The 13,494-nt window shown below is 44.5% G+C and overlaps 1 protein-coding gene across 7 annotated transcripts in view; it reads right to left on the bottom strand.

Moving 5' to 3' along the window:
• Window positions 1-13,494, bottom strand: part of ZNF592 (zinc finger protein 592) — a 75,758-nt gene that overhangs the window by 32,689 nt on the left and 29,575 nt on the right. The window contains exon 2 of one of the 7 annotated variants that reach the window (XM_077873233.1): window positions 1,615-1,723. The exons of the other annotated variants lie outside the window; for them this stretch is intronic. The gene's annotated coding sequence lies outside the window, so the exon portion shown is untranslated. The remainder of the gene's footprint in view (window positions 1-1,614; window positions 1,724-13,494) is intronic. 7 annotated transcript variants of the gene reach the window in all.

Raw genomic sequence — 13,494 nt, 5'->3', positions numbered from 1 at the left:
GGCAAGGAACATGCTTTTGGGGTATCTTACATCACTCTCTCACACCTGTTCTTCCTCATCCTTTCTTCCTCCCTCTTCTGTCTCCTCCCTCTCAACAGAGACTGGATGGGCTCTTTCACCACTGCTACTCAGACCTAAGGGCAGTCAGCCTTCTTCAGGAAAGCAAGGCACCAGTCAAGGCAGCTTTTCACCAACAACACGGTATAGCAACAGATCCAACATCAGGTGTCCACATGTGTGCCCACTGGATGCTTCCAGGGAATGAAAAAGAAACACCCCTATATGTCCTTCTACTATCAGACAAAATGGAATATATAAATTCCTTAGCTTTTTAAGACACAAAGTGAAATATTTACATGTAAAATGATATTGGGACACCTGGGTAGCTTAGTCGATTAAGTATCTGACTTGATTTTCAGCTCAGGTCACAATCTCAGGGTCATGAGACTGAGTCCCGTGTCAGGCTCCACAGGCAGCATGGAGTCTGCTTACAATTCTCTCCCTCTCCCTTGGCCTCTCCCCCGACTTGTGCGCGTGCACACACACACACTCTCTCTCTCTCAAATACATAAATAAAATCTTTAAAAATCAATCAAATAATAAAAATGATGAGATGTCTGGGATTTGTCTCAAAATGATACAGAGCAGGAGGGAGAGATCAGGGAGGATATTTATAAATGAAAAAAGATCAGCCAAAAATTAATAACTCTTGGATGTGGGTGAGGAGTACATGGAGGTTTATCCCACTATTTTCTCTACATGTGTATATTTCAGCACTCTCAGGACTGGGCGCTTGGCTGGCACACTCTTGTGAGTCCAACTAGATGAGCAAAGGTCACACCCATTAGGATAGCTATTATAAACAACAACACTCAGGAAATAACAAGTGTTGGTGACAATGTGGATTTCTCCTTGTGTGCTGCTGGTAGGAATACACATGGTGCAGCCACTATGGAAAACCATATGGCAGTTCCTAATGAAAACTAAACATACAATCACCATATAATCTAGCAATTCTGCTTCTGAGTATACACCCAAAAGAACTGAAAGAAGGGTCTCAAAGAGGAATTTTTATACACATGTTCATTGCAGCAGTATTCACAATACCCAAAAGATGAAAGCAACCCAGTTTCCACCAACAAATGATGGATAAACAAAATGTGATATAAACAATGGAATATCATTCAGCCTTAAAAAGGCATCAATTCTGATACACGCTAGAGCATGGATGAACCTTGAGGACATTATGCTAAGTGAAATATGCCAGGTGTAAAAGGACAAGTCCTATAGGATTCCACCTAGCAATCTAGACACCTGAGCAGTTACATTCATGGAGACAGAAAGTAAAACCGTGCTTACAAGGGTCATGGGGGAGAGAGGACAGGGAGCTGGTGTTTAATGGGCACAGAGTTTCAGTTTGGAGTGATGAAAAGATTCTGGATGGTGGTGATGGTTTTACAATTGTGCATGTACGAACAGTACACTTAAAAATGGTTAAAACGGTCAATTTTGTTATGTATATTTTGCCACAATTAAAAAAAAAAGCCACCAAGGAACATAAAGACATCACTTGTGTCTTCTCAAGGCCAGCTCAGGTCAGCCTAGACATCATACCTCAGAGAGGTTCTCAAAACAAGGGTGTGGTGAGCGTTGCTGAGGGTGTAGAGCTATGGAGAAAGGAATAACATCTACCTAGGCACATGGTCTAGTTTCCAAACACCACCTAAGGAAAGAAGAAAAATAAAATGTTTTTTAATAGGCCTGAAGGTAAATGTGTAAGTCAGTTAAGGTAATAATCACAATAATAAAAGTAGACATCAGACCTTGAGAAAAATCTCCAAACATAAATTCAAAGCCCCAGATTCAAAGGTAAGACTTGTGCAGGCCCCAGAACATCAATCCTGCCCATCACAGTTTGATGGTTCAGAGCACAGGCCCTACATGGGTTCAACTCCCAGCTCTACTACTCCCTAGCCAGTTGACCTTATGGAGGTTTCCTCAGCTCTCTGTTTCCCAATATGAAAAAGGGGGCTGTGGTAGAGATTCAATGAATGAATATTTGTAAACTTCTTACGACACTGACTTCAACATAGCAAAGGCACATGTTAAGTATTATGTCACCAACCTCAATGGCCAGCAAGCTTGACCTCATAGTTTTCCAGGGGGCCCCAGCAGGCTGCTGAATCCCTAAATGTAGGCTTGTCGGAAGCACGCACAGGGGACAGAGACAAGGGTACCCTCCACGCAGCTCAGGAGGCCTGCCAACACGGAGGATGCACAGGGCTTGGGAGTGGGCAGGGGCCCGCATCAGATAAGCTGGGGAAAGTCACAGGAGGGGAGAGGCAGGAAACGGACAAGCACTGTGCAAGGAATAAGAATGCGAGAAGTTACAGAAAAGCTGAACCCATTTTTTAAAGCTAGGTGATCTTCACTGCAGTTGAGCACCAGCATCACCTCAGGAACTTTGGAAAACTACTCACGCTTGGCCACAGCGGCCTGAGAATCGGGTTTAATTGGCCAGTGTAGAGAAACTGGTTTGCAGCCCATCAGGTCTGCATGCCCACAAATGATAGAATGAAAAGTTGCATTTCAAATTCTGCTCATGCTTACTCCAATTCCGCATTCCCTCATTTGACTTCACTTTTGTCTTAACTTTGAGAGACCAGCATTTAGTTTGGATTCTTTTTATTTTTTTATTTTATTTTTTTTTTTAGTTTGAATTCTAAGTACAGATATAGACAACATTAATGGAAAAATTTTAAATGGGTGGGAGGAAAACTCATTATCCCAATTCTCCAGAAGAGAACCAGAAAAACTTTTTTTCCCCTAAACTTTTTCTTATCATTGGATCATCACATTTCAAAACATAAACTATGAAGCAGACACTGTGCTGTCCCAGTGAGGACAAAATCAGAGAGGTGGGTGCCAGGCAGAGGGGTGCTTTATACCCACCGTGCTAAGTGTGTGAGTTCTGAGGTGCTCCAATGAATGTGTCTGGTTATTCACTGCAGGTTAACCCTAGTTCCTGCAGCCACTGGATGCTGTCAGGTTACTCCACTATCTCTTATCCCTAGTAACACAGCTTGGCTTTTGAGAGGGGCTGGCAAACCTGAGCATCGGGTTTCACTGACCCAGGCTGGCTGCTTCTCTCTGGCCACCCTATCATGTTTGGATTTATAGAAGCTTTACAGTTTATAAAACACAATTCCCACTTCACAAGGAACTCACCAGTGAGTGACAAAACCAAGACGACCGAACACCCAGGCTCCCACTTGCCTCCAAGGACCAAGCCAGGAGTTCCACTAGGAACTCTGAACCAGGAAGGTCAGATTGCACATTTCAGCTTTCTGACACCCTCACCCTCCTAAGGTGCTACTGAAGATGGTACACACCTCCCTTCAATTTGCTACTGAGACATTCGCTACAATCCCCTGCCATAATTATGAGGCACTTTAGGGTGTTTTAAGACCAACATCAGAAAATAGTGTCCCAGAACAGTAGATTAGAGGTTCTGATTAGAGGTTCTTCCAACACCAGAAAGATTAAGAACTGTCAGAACCAAAGAGACTCTAGGAAACCATTAAATGTAAGCCACTGACTCTACAAGCAAGCAAGGAAATGGAGGCCCAGAGAAGTGAGGTAGTCAAATGAGATAAAACATTACTGGGAAAGATTCCTGTTATTCCTGGCAAGGTGACCTGCCCTGCCTTTGCCTTCCCAGAGGGGCAGAATTAAGTCTCTTAGAGTTACCCATTCAAACGTCCCCATGAACTAACAGGTATGAAGCTTATTTAATCCTTAGATGAGTGATTCTAGCCCTGGATGCACATTAGGAACAGTCCGGGACCAACACTAATGCTGAACCCCCACTTGGACCAATTAAATCATAATCTTTTGCGAGTACAGCCAGGCATTTTTTAAAACCCCCACAGGTGATGGATATTTCTGGGGCTAAGAATCATGGTCTATAGACCAAAGTGTGGTCCAGGGACCACTGGTCTCACAATTCACCCAAAAAGCTTGTTAACACAGCAGACTTCTGGGCTTCCCTGGAAACTAACTACATGGCAGTGAGGTGAGCCCTGGCATCCGAAGCTGTGACAGTTACCTAGCGGTTACAGAACAATGGCATTGGCACTGAATGACTCCCAGAAGTGGCACCTGTGCTCCAGGTAACACTGGAGGCCTGGATGGCCCAAGAGACTGGCCCAGGAGAGGCTCCCAGATGATTCAGACTCCCAGGCCCAATCTCACCCAAGAGTGGCTGCAGAAGCCCCTTGGCTTCCATGCCAACAGCCAAGGCATCTCTCTCAGGAAGGAGGCAGAGCAACCAGGGGCTTCCCATCGCATTCAGGTCCCACTAGGACTTACAAGCCCAGCGGGACCACTCAGGCCTCCTCTCCCATACGTCCCCCATCTCACTCCCACCCCAGCCACACTGACTTCCTTGCTGTTCTCAAAACTCCTCAAGCTTTCTCTGGCTTCAAGGACTTTGTCTCTTGCTTTTCTCTCCACCCTGAAGGCTTTTCCCTCGGATATCTGCATGGCTCCCCCTCTCCTGTAGATCTCTCCTTAAGGGTCTTTTTATCAATGAGACTTCCCTGACTTCCATACTTAAAAAACAGAAAACTGCCTCCCCACCAAACCTCCCTACCCTCCACCCCTGCTTTGTTTTTCTCCATCATACTTGACACCTCCTCTCATACTTCATACCATACTACATTGTGAGGCCCCATGAAGGTAAGATTTTTGTTTGTTTCCTGTTATATTCCCTGTGCCTACAATGGTGTGTGGCATACAGCAAGCACTCAAATACTTATTCTAGGAATGAATACATCAGAAACACCGATCTCAACATATAGCTTATACCAAAAGATCACAAAGATGTTGATTATACCCAAATCACTGCTCCACTGATCTCATCTCGGCAAAAGCCTTTTTATTTATTTATTTATTTTTTATTTTTTTGGCAAAAGCCTTTTTAAAAACAGGATAGAAGCCTAATGAAACAGAAACTCTTTAGAAATAAGTATTTCCAGTCAATTAATCCAATCCAAATGGGTTTGTGAGTCAAAGACAATTTGTTTTGAGAAACAGATAAAACTATGGAGACAGAAAATGAAGTTGAAAGAAGGTGATCGAACAAATGGATTTCAGATGCTGTCCTGGTATATATGTAGGTTCAGAGGAAAACCCAGGAGCACTGACAGCTATTCTCAGCAGGAACAGTTTTCAGCAGGCCAGAAAGAAGAGAAAGCCTCCGATTCTGGGTTACAGTCTGTGAGCACCGGACATGAGCACACGCTTACCACCAGACCCGCCAACATGATAAACCTAAGAATGACCCTTCCTTTTCCCCTTTCTCCTACTTATACTCCACCTGCTTCCAAAACTCATCGGAACCCACGGACAATACTTGACCTCTACCAAGTTGGAAGCGCTGGAAGCCTCTGTTGAGGCAGCCGCACAGAAGTTGGGGAGTACCCTGCCATGACCCAGTCTCACTGATGTCATCTGTTCCACGTCCTTAACCTTGCCACCACTCTCTCTCCTCCCCACCTCAGTCTCTCCCTCACGGCCATCTTATGTGTCTCCCAGAGACCAGTCCTCCCCAAACACCACTTTCATCAGGTTACTCACTTTTCTCAACAACTTCACGTGGTTTCCTATCACCTTCCACAGCTCCCACCCTAGGGCCAGGCTTCTGAGAACCTCCATACTATAGACCCAGACCAAGTCCACTGATTTTATATTTCTGCAGGTGCTTCTATGCCTGCCTTAAAGACCAAGTCACTGCCTTCCCCTTCACCGCGCCAGTAGGAGATAAGATTGTAGAGGCTGGAACACATTGGACCATGTCTCCACTCTCCATTCCTGCTGAGATCGTCCCCACTCTCCACACCCTCCATACTCACTCTTTCCCCCTCCAGCTTCTAGCCACTGTCCTTTCCTGCTCCATTTCCACAATACACACACTGCACTCACACACGCATGTGCAGTCATTCATTAATAATAACTGCACCTATTGTGGGCCAGGTCCCTGCCCATGCGGTGCTGACACTCCACTGGATAGAGACACACAAACACAAACAAGTAGATTTATGACAAGTCATACTGCCTTCCTCAACAGGAGCTCCTCAATTAAAATCAGAAATTAGAATGACTGTATTTTCAATTCTGAGCAAATGAGAGAGCAAGCCATGTGAACGTGGGGGAGTAGAGGTTTTAGGCAGAGGGAAGAGCAAGTGGAAAGGTTGTGAAGCAGGAAAGTACTTGGTGCATTCAAAGAACTCAAACCAGAGTAGAGGGAGTCAGAGGAGACAGGGTAGGAAGCAGAAAATGGAGGGTCACCAAAAGGACTGACTTCTACTCTTTGACAGAAGGCTTCAGGAGGACTTGGGGAGTGGAGTGACACCCTCTGACTTATACTATAGAAAAATCAATTCCCCCCGCCTGTGCGTTTTAGCCATCTATCATGAGGTATACAATTATGAGGAATTTTTCTTCTTGAATATGCCAAAATTTTCCAAAGTAAGCATATATTTTTTAAATGAAGGAAAAAAAACAATCTTCCCAATCCTTTGACTCAGCCCTAATTCTACCTCTGCCTCAAAGCCTACTGGGCCAGGGCTAGGACTGTGCTCCAGCCAGCAGGACCACCAGGGCAACCCCACAGAGGTAGCAGGCAGGATCTGCCTGCAGCAACTAATATGCATGAAAGTGTCTTCTGCTGCCCTCACTCCTCACCTGCCATGCAGGAGCGTGTCCCTTCAGACACTCTTGCCCCCAAGTGCCTGTCTGGGTTCCAGTCTTTCTCTCAGTTGACTTAATTAATTCCTGGTAATTAAAGCTACTATTTGGTGATGAATCGCTAAGAGTCTGACCTCTCCCGGGGGAGGGGCGGGGTGTAAATATTTTAAAAGGGGAGTCTAAGTGGAAACATGAAAGCCTTAGACTTAGAGAACTGGAGCTAGAATGGTAGAATGACAGGCACTGGGTTCATATTTTGTGGGTTGCTGGCTACCTCCTAAAGGGTTCAGGTGCTTAGAGAGCAGTGTCACAGGGAGACAAGCGAAGAAATGAAAGATGAGATGACATCATTGCCACCACCTCCCTTCTCCCAAAGGGCCATTCAATCCATTCTGGGTACCAGAGAATGTTCCCCAGAGGTAAGCCCAGCCATCTCAGAGGGATGACCCGTCTATAAGTAACCCCCACCCTCTGCAAGAAAAGCCCCCTTAAGGCATGTCTGGTCTGGAAGCAAATCGCTCTCTAATTGCTTTCAGTGGGGGAACTCCTTGAGGGCAAAGTTCATCTCACATGATTCCTTTAAGCTCCACAAAGCACCCAGCTCTGGGCTGGGCCCAGGGTAGGGTAGGCGGTTCAGAAGCAACAGCAGATTCCTGATCAATGATGGCCCAGTTACAAAAAGGCTCCATAGGATTTTAAATACAAGTAAACATTCTAATTAAGGTTAATGGTAGAATTAATCACACATCTAATTTTTTTAAGATTTTATTTATTTATTCATGAGAGACACAGATAGAGAGAGAGAGGGAGAGACACAGGCAGAGGGAGAAGCGGGCTCCATGGTGGGAGCCTGATGCGGGACTTGATCCCGGGACTCTAGGATCATGCCCTGGGCCAAAGGCAGATGCCAAACCACTGAGCCACCTAGGGATCCCACACATCTAATTTTTTAAGGGCCTGAATATTTATAGCCTTAATGAAATCTCAGACAGTGAAGCAGTTTTTACAACTTCAGTCAGTTCGGCTCAGGTCTCGAGAGTCTATCCAACAAGGGGAGGCAGAGGGCAGCCCTTGCTGGTACAGACCAGAGCCTGAGCTGGGTGGGTCCAGCCCCACAAGAATCTGAACAGCTGGGCAGCCTGGGTGGCTCAGGGGTTTAGCGCTGCCTTCAGCCCAGGGCGTGATCCTGGAGACCTGGGATGGAGTCCCACGTCAGGCTCCCTGCATGGAGCCTGGTTCTCCCTCTGCCTCTCTCTCTCATTCTCTCTCTCTCTCTCTGTGTGTGTGTGTGTGTGTCTCTCATGAATGAATGAATGGATGGATGAATGAATAAATAAATAAAATAAAGTAAAATAAAATAAAATAAAATAAAGAATCTGAACAGCTGCTCACTGCCCACCCCCGGGCTCCCTTCTCCTCTGAAGATGCCAAACCTCTGCCTCAGATGTGTTTTCAGGCCCTGGAACAGCCCTGAGAGGCTTGCAGTTACAATAGACACCTGTCTTTGAAACCTCTCTCTCTGGCCTCACTCTGCCCTTTGGCTTGCTCAGGAACAACTTCAACTTGAGGAGCTGAATGGGCAGATGGGAGTAGAATGCCGGATTCTAAAGCAGACTATGGGGACGCAAGTGGGGCCAGCGCCCACTCCAGGGGCTCATGTTCAGCTCCAGCTTGCCAAGGGCAGTGTGCATAAGAGGTTCCTCAGCCCCAAGACTGGATGGAAATGAGGAAGAAGTAACCACCCCACTCCCACCTCACAACCAGAATGAGCTGAACCCCCAGAAGGAGGGAAATCCTCAGAACACATGTGAGGCTTATGCCCAGGAACCCCTCTGTTTACAGTCCCCTGACCCCCAGCTTGTAACACCAAGGCTTCTAGCATTCTCCACATTGACCTGCAGGAGACGGAGTCTGTGGTCCTCGAGAGAAGGCCCAGGGCCACACCCAGAGGGAATGACTTCTTCAAAAGCACTCCTGAAGAAAACACCCACAGAATTTAAAGCTAGAAGACAAGTCACACTCTAATCACTCCTGAGATGGTGCAGCCTAGGACCTCAGAATTCAGGGCCTCATCCAGTCAGAAGCCAAGCCTAATTCACCTCACATCTAACAAAGACATCTTCCCCTGAGATATGAAGGAGGGGTGGCCAGTTCCAGCATCATGCCTCTTCTGTAGGGACATATTCCTGAGCAGTTTGAGTTTTTGCCTTATGGCATTCAAATTTATCTCCAAAATGAAAATAGACTAACTGGTTATTTTATTTTTGTAAAGATGATATATAAACCTAGAGAAAATTCAAGTGACAGGCAAACATATAAACAAAAGTAAAAACCACCTAATCCCATCACTTAGAGGAAAGGAGATCTCACAGTAAACTCTGTTCTGCAGAGAGGAGGTGAGTCCATTCAGAGTTACATCTAGAGGGTAGTAGGGCTTGATTCTCTGAATAAGCCTGAAGACTTAGTTTTGCATAAGACCCCAGATGCCACCTCTGGACTATCCAGAGCATTTTTTCAGGGGGATCCAGTAATTGTGGAGCTCTCATCAACATACACAACAAAGTTATACAGATCCCATAAATAAAATCTTAAAAAAAAAAAAAAAAAAAAAAAAGGCAGCCCGGTGGCTCAGCGGTTTAGCCCAGGGAGTGATCCTGGAGACCTAGGATCGAGTCCCACGTCAGGCTCTCTGCATGAAGCCTGCTTCTCCCTCTGCCTGTCTGTCTGTCTGTCTCTCTCTCTCTTGAATAAATAAATAAATAAAATCTTTAAAAAAAAAAAAGTTATACAGATCCCCTCCCCCCCCACACACACACTGCCTGGATGCCAGGAGTTAATCTGTTCAACGGATGCACTCCTTTTTTTCACTCAACATTGTGGCACCCTTTCCACAATCAATCACAAGTATAGACATCATCAGTCTTTTTATCTCCTGGAGTGTGGTAATGGCAGAATAGGGGCTACCATTTCCTCTTGATCCAACACCTTCAGAATCTAAAAGGACTTACCCAAAGTCACACATTGAACAGAGGACAGCCCAGAAGTGCAGTTGGGCTTGAGGAATGACTGTGTGTGACAACAAACTTGAAAGGTGTTCATTAACTTTTCTTTGAGTCATAAAAAGGATCAGATATGTTAGTTATTTCAACATACACACTTTGCACTTCAAATAAAAGTAAATAGTTGGCTGGACTAGCACTCTGATCTAAAACATTTCTCAAAATTAATTACCTGATAGATATCACAATCCTACACTCCTAGAACACAAAGGGGGAGAATACTGGACCAGATACCCAGAAATAGAAACATATACAGACTTTGAGTAAATGCAATCACTCCACCTCATAGATGTCAGAATTCTCTCCTATTCAGGATGTTCCTATTTTTGTAGGAAAAGGGAAAGTTAATACAAAGTTACATACAAAGATAGAGCTGGAGCTAAAGATCTAACACAAACACTAAATATTAAAACGTTAACAGTAGCTCTAGGTTATAGAATTTATCAGTCAGTTTTATTTCCTTTGCATACTTATCTGCAGTCCCTAAATCTTCTATATGAATATTCTTGTGTAATTCTCCTCAGAGTTTTATTTTTTTTTTTTTTAATTTTTATTTATTTATGATAGTCACAGAATGAGAGAGAGAGAGGCAGAGACACAGGCAGAGGGAGAAGCAGGCTCCATGCACCGGGAGCCTGATGTGGGATTCGATCCCGGGTCTCCAGGATCGCGCCCTGGGCCAAAGGCAGGCGCTAAACCGCTGCGCCACCCAGGGATCCCTCTCCTCAGAGTTTTAAAAGAAAAATAACTTGTCCACAATCTAGGTTGGTCTATTTGGATTTTATTTTTCACTATAAAGAAACAGACTCAAAACTCTAGAAGATCCACAACTCTTCCCAATTTTGCAAAAGCAGAAGTATTACAATAAATCTCAAGCCCCACAGAAAATTCCAATCCAGTAGGAAAGCTTTCCATGACCAGATTGAGTAGAGGACAGGGGTTACAACTTTCTTTTCTGTCTCCAATGTGTGTAAGGAAGATGAAAATTCTAAACCAATCTCTCCTTCAAATGCAATCAAAAGCTCCCCACCCCCTCCAAGAGTTCACGCACCTCTGTTCCCAGAACAATCTCCGATGCATCTATCTATAACCACCCTTTAGCTACAAGACTATTCCAATCACTTAGATTCTGGATACCGATTCTGAGGAATCCCCTTTTCCAGTATTTTCTTTCCAAACAGTTGGTCCTCCTCTTCCTTAAGATTCACAAGCATATGAGCCAACCCACACCACACAGAACCATGCATTCTATCAATTAATAATCATAGTTGGCCACACTGTATAGAGCTTAAGTAAAGAGTATGTTAATAAAAAGGATGAGTTTTCATGGGCCTGAGAGAAAAACAGAAATTGAGGAGCAAGAGTTTGTTAATACGTCCCAGCCCTGGCCAGAAAGGGTGGAGGTGGGGAGGGTGGAGGTGGGGGGAATGGCCAGAGGACAGAACATCTGTCATTCTGCAGTTTCATTTCTCATGGCCAGTTAATACCCCGAGTTTATGCATCAGTCTCTTCCAAGTTTGGTTAGTGAGTCAGTCTGCCTGGATCCAATCAGCTCTGAGTGCCCTACAAAACTGAATTTCAGGACTATGAAACTGAGAACCAGATCCTGAAACACAGTGATCCCGCCAAAATAAAGCCACCCCCAGGATGACATCTGTCTCCACTCTCTAACTCCAACACCCACCATGGTATGTAGTTGGTGTATCTAATACTATCTGATGTATCTAATATTCATCTAATACTCTGCGGCTTGTAGAATAAAATTCAAACTTGACCTGCCTTTTACAGCTCCAACTCAGCTTTCCAGCCTCCTGCCCATACACACCAAGCCTCTCAAAGCTCCATGTTTTCACAACATAGCTCTCTCTAGCTAGACTGTCCTTTGCCCAGTCCTACTTGCCTGTAAAACTCCTATTCTTCCTCCAAAGCCCAGTTTAAAAGTCACTTCCACCCTGAAGTCTTCCCTACTTCCCCAGGCATTTAGTTTCTACTGCTCCCAACAGCTCTCTACAGATGCACCAGAGAACTTGTTATGTACCTTGTAGTGCATCTGTATAAATACTTGACCTCCCCCTGGATAAGGAGGTTCTGAAGGGAAGAAACTCACATTGTATCCATAAGTTCTAACACAGTGTCAAGAATGAAATCCGAGATCAATGTTGAATGATTGATCACATGGAATACTGGCATTAAGTTATTTAAAGAAAAGGGGAGGGTGTTATGTTGAAAGAAAGAAAGAAAGAAAAGAAAGAAAAGAAAGAAAAGAAAGAAAAGAAAGAAAAGAAAGAAAGAAAGAAAGAAAGAGAAAAAGAAAAAGGGAGGGGGAAAAAGAGCCTCACAGACTCCCAGAATTATCTATATAATTTCACCTGACATGATCAATATAGCTAAGAGCATGAAAATTTTAACAATTTAAATAATAATAATAATAACAGCTAACACTTGAGGTAAGTGCTACAACATTTACATGGCTTGATTAATCTGATATGCACAACCGCCATCTGAGGTAGGTCCTTTTATCTGTATTTACTAACCCTATGAGATAGGTACTTTTATCTGCACTGAAGCCGGGGAAGAGCTTGAGGCCTTTCCCAATGAGATACTGAGGCACATAAGAAATTAAACTCAAAATCCTTCTGTTAGCAAGTGGCAGAAGCAAGATGCAAAATCCAGTAAGTCTGGTTCCAGAGCCAGTGAGCTCTGGGATTGAGACCTGGGTTTGAATCCAGATGATGTTACAAATGTTTTGGATAAGTCATCTATCTCCTCTGGCCTCGTATCTGTAAAAAGGGCAGGATGAGCCTTTTCTTTTAATTTGTAGAGGGGATGAAGTTAAATATGATGTTTGCAAAAGTCTCTCAAATTGATTCTCCCATCTAGCAGGCACTCCATAAACTCTAATTCATCTTCATTTCCCTTCCTAAAAGCTGCGCAAAACACTTGGAGGAAAAGAATCTCCCTCAGACTGCTCGAGGCTTTTCTGAGCAGATCCAATAGTTAGGCCACTCAACACACAAAGCCTCGCCTTACCTGCTTATCTCAAAGTCCATTCCCCATACAGAGAGGCCAGAGACCTTTTAAAATGTAAATGTCATCATGTCAATCACTAGAAACCCTTCAAAGGTTCCTAATTTCACTGAGGATACAAACCAAAGCAGAGGGAGGGGTGGGGGAGGAAGGCACTCTGTCCCCAAGGCCCCCTGTGATCTAACTCACCTCTCTACAGACTCATCTCCCCTCTCCCTCTCCCCCTCCAGCCACAGAGGCCTCTTTCACTTCCTCCAACTTGCCAGGCTCCGTGCTGCTCCACACATGGTTAACTCTTAACCCTCCTTCAGCTCTCAGCCTGGACGTCACTTCCTCAGGGAAGCCTTCCTTAAGCCCCCAAATCAAATCAAGGCCCATCACTCTCAGCACTCTGCTCATCTTTCCTTTCTCGAACTCAGCACAGTTTGAAATGATTAGCTTACCACTTCCTTCAAAGTTTTATTGAAAAGCTACCTTCTTAGAAGACCTTCCCAGGCCACTTGAATGTAAATTCAACCCCCACTCAATATCTCAAATTCTCCTTCCCTATCTTCTTTTTCTCCCTAGCATTTAGCCCCATAGTCCCTTTTAAGAGGCTTTTTCACTATATACTCCATTTTACTGTCACACACACACACACACACACACACACTACCAC

The sequence above is a fragment of the Canis aureus genome, chromosome 2 (genome assembly GCF_053574225.1).
Source record: "Canis aureus isolate CA01 chromosome 2, VMU_Caureus_v.1.0, whole genome shotgun sequence".
NCBI classification, from domain to species: domain Eukaryota; kingdom Metazoa; phylum Chordata; class Mammalia; order Carnivora; family Canidae; genus Canis; species Canis aureus.
The sequence above is the reverse complement of the archived record's forward strand: the minus strand, read 5'-3'. Positions and strand labels throughout refer to the sequence as shown.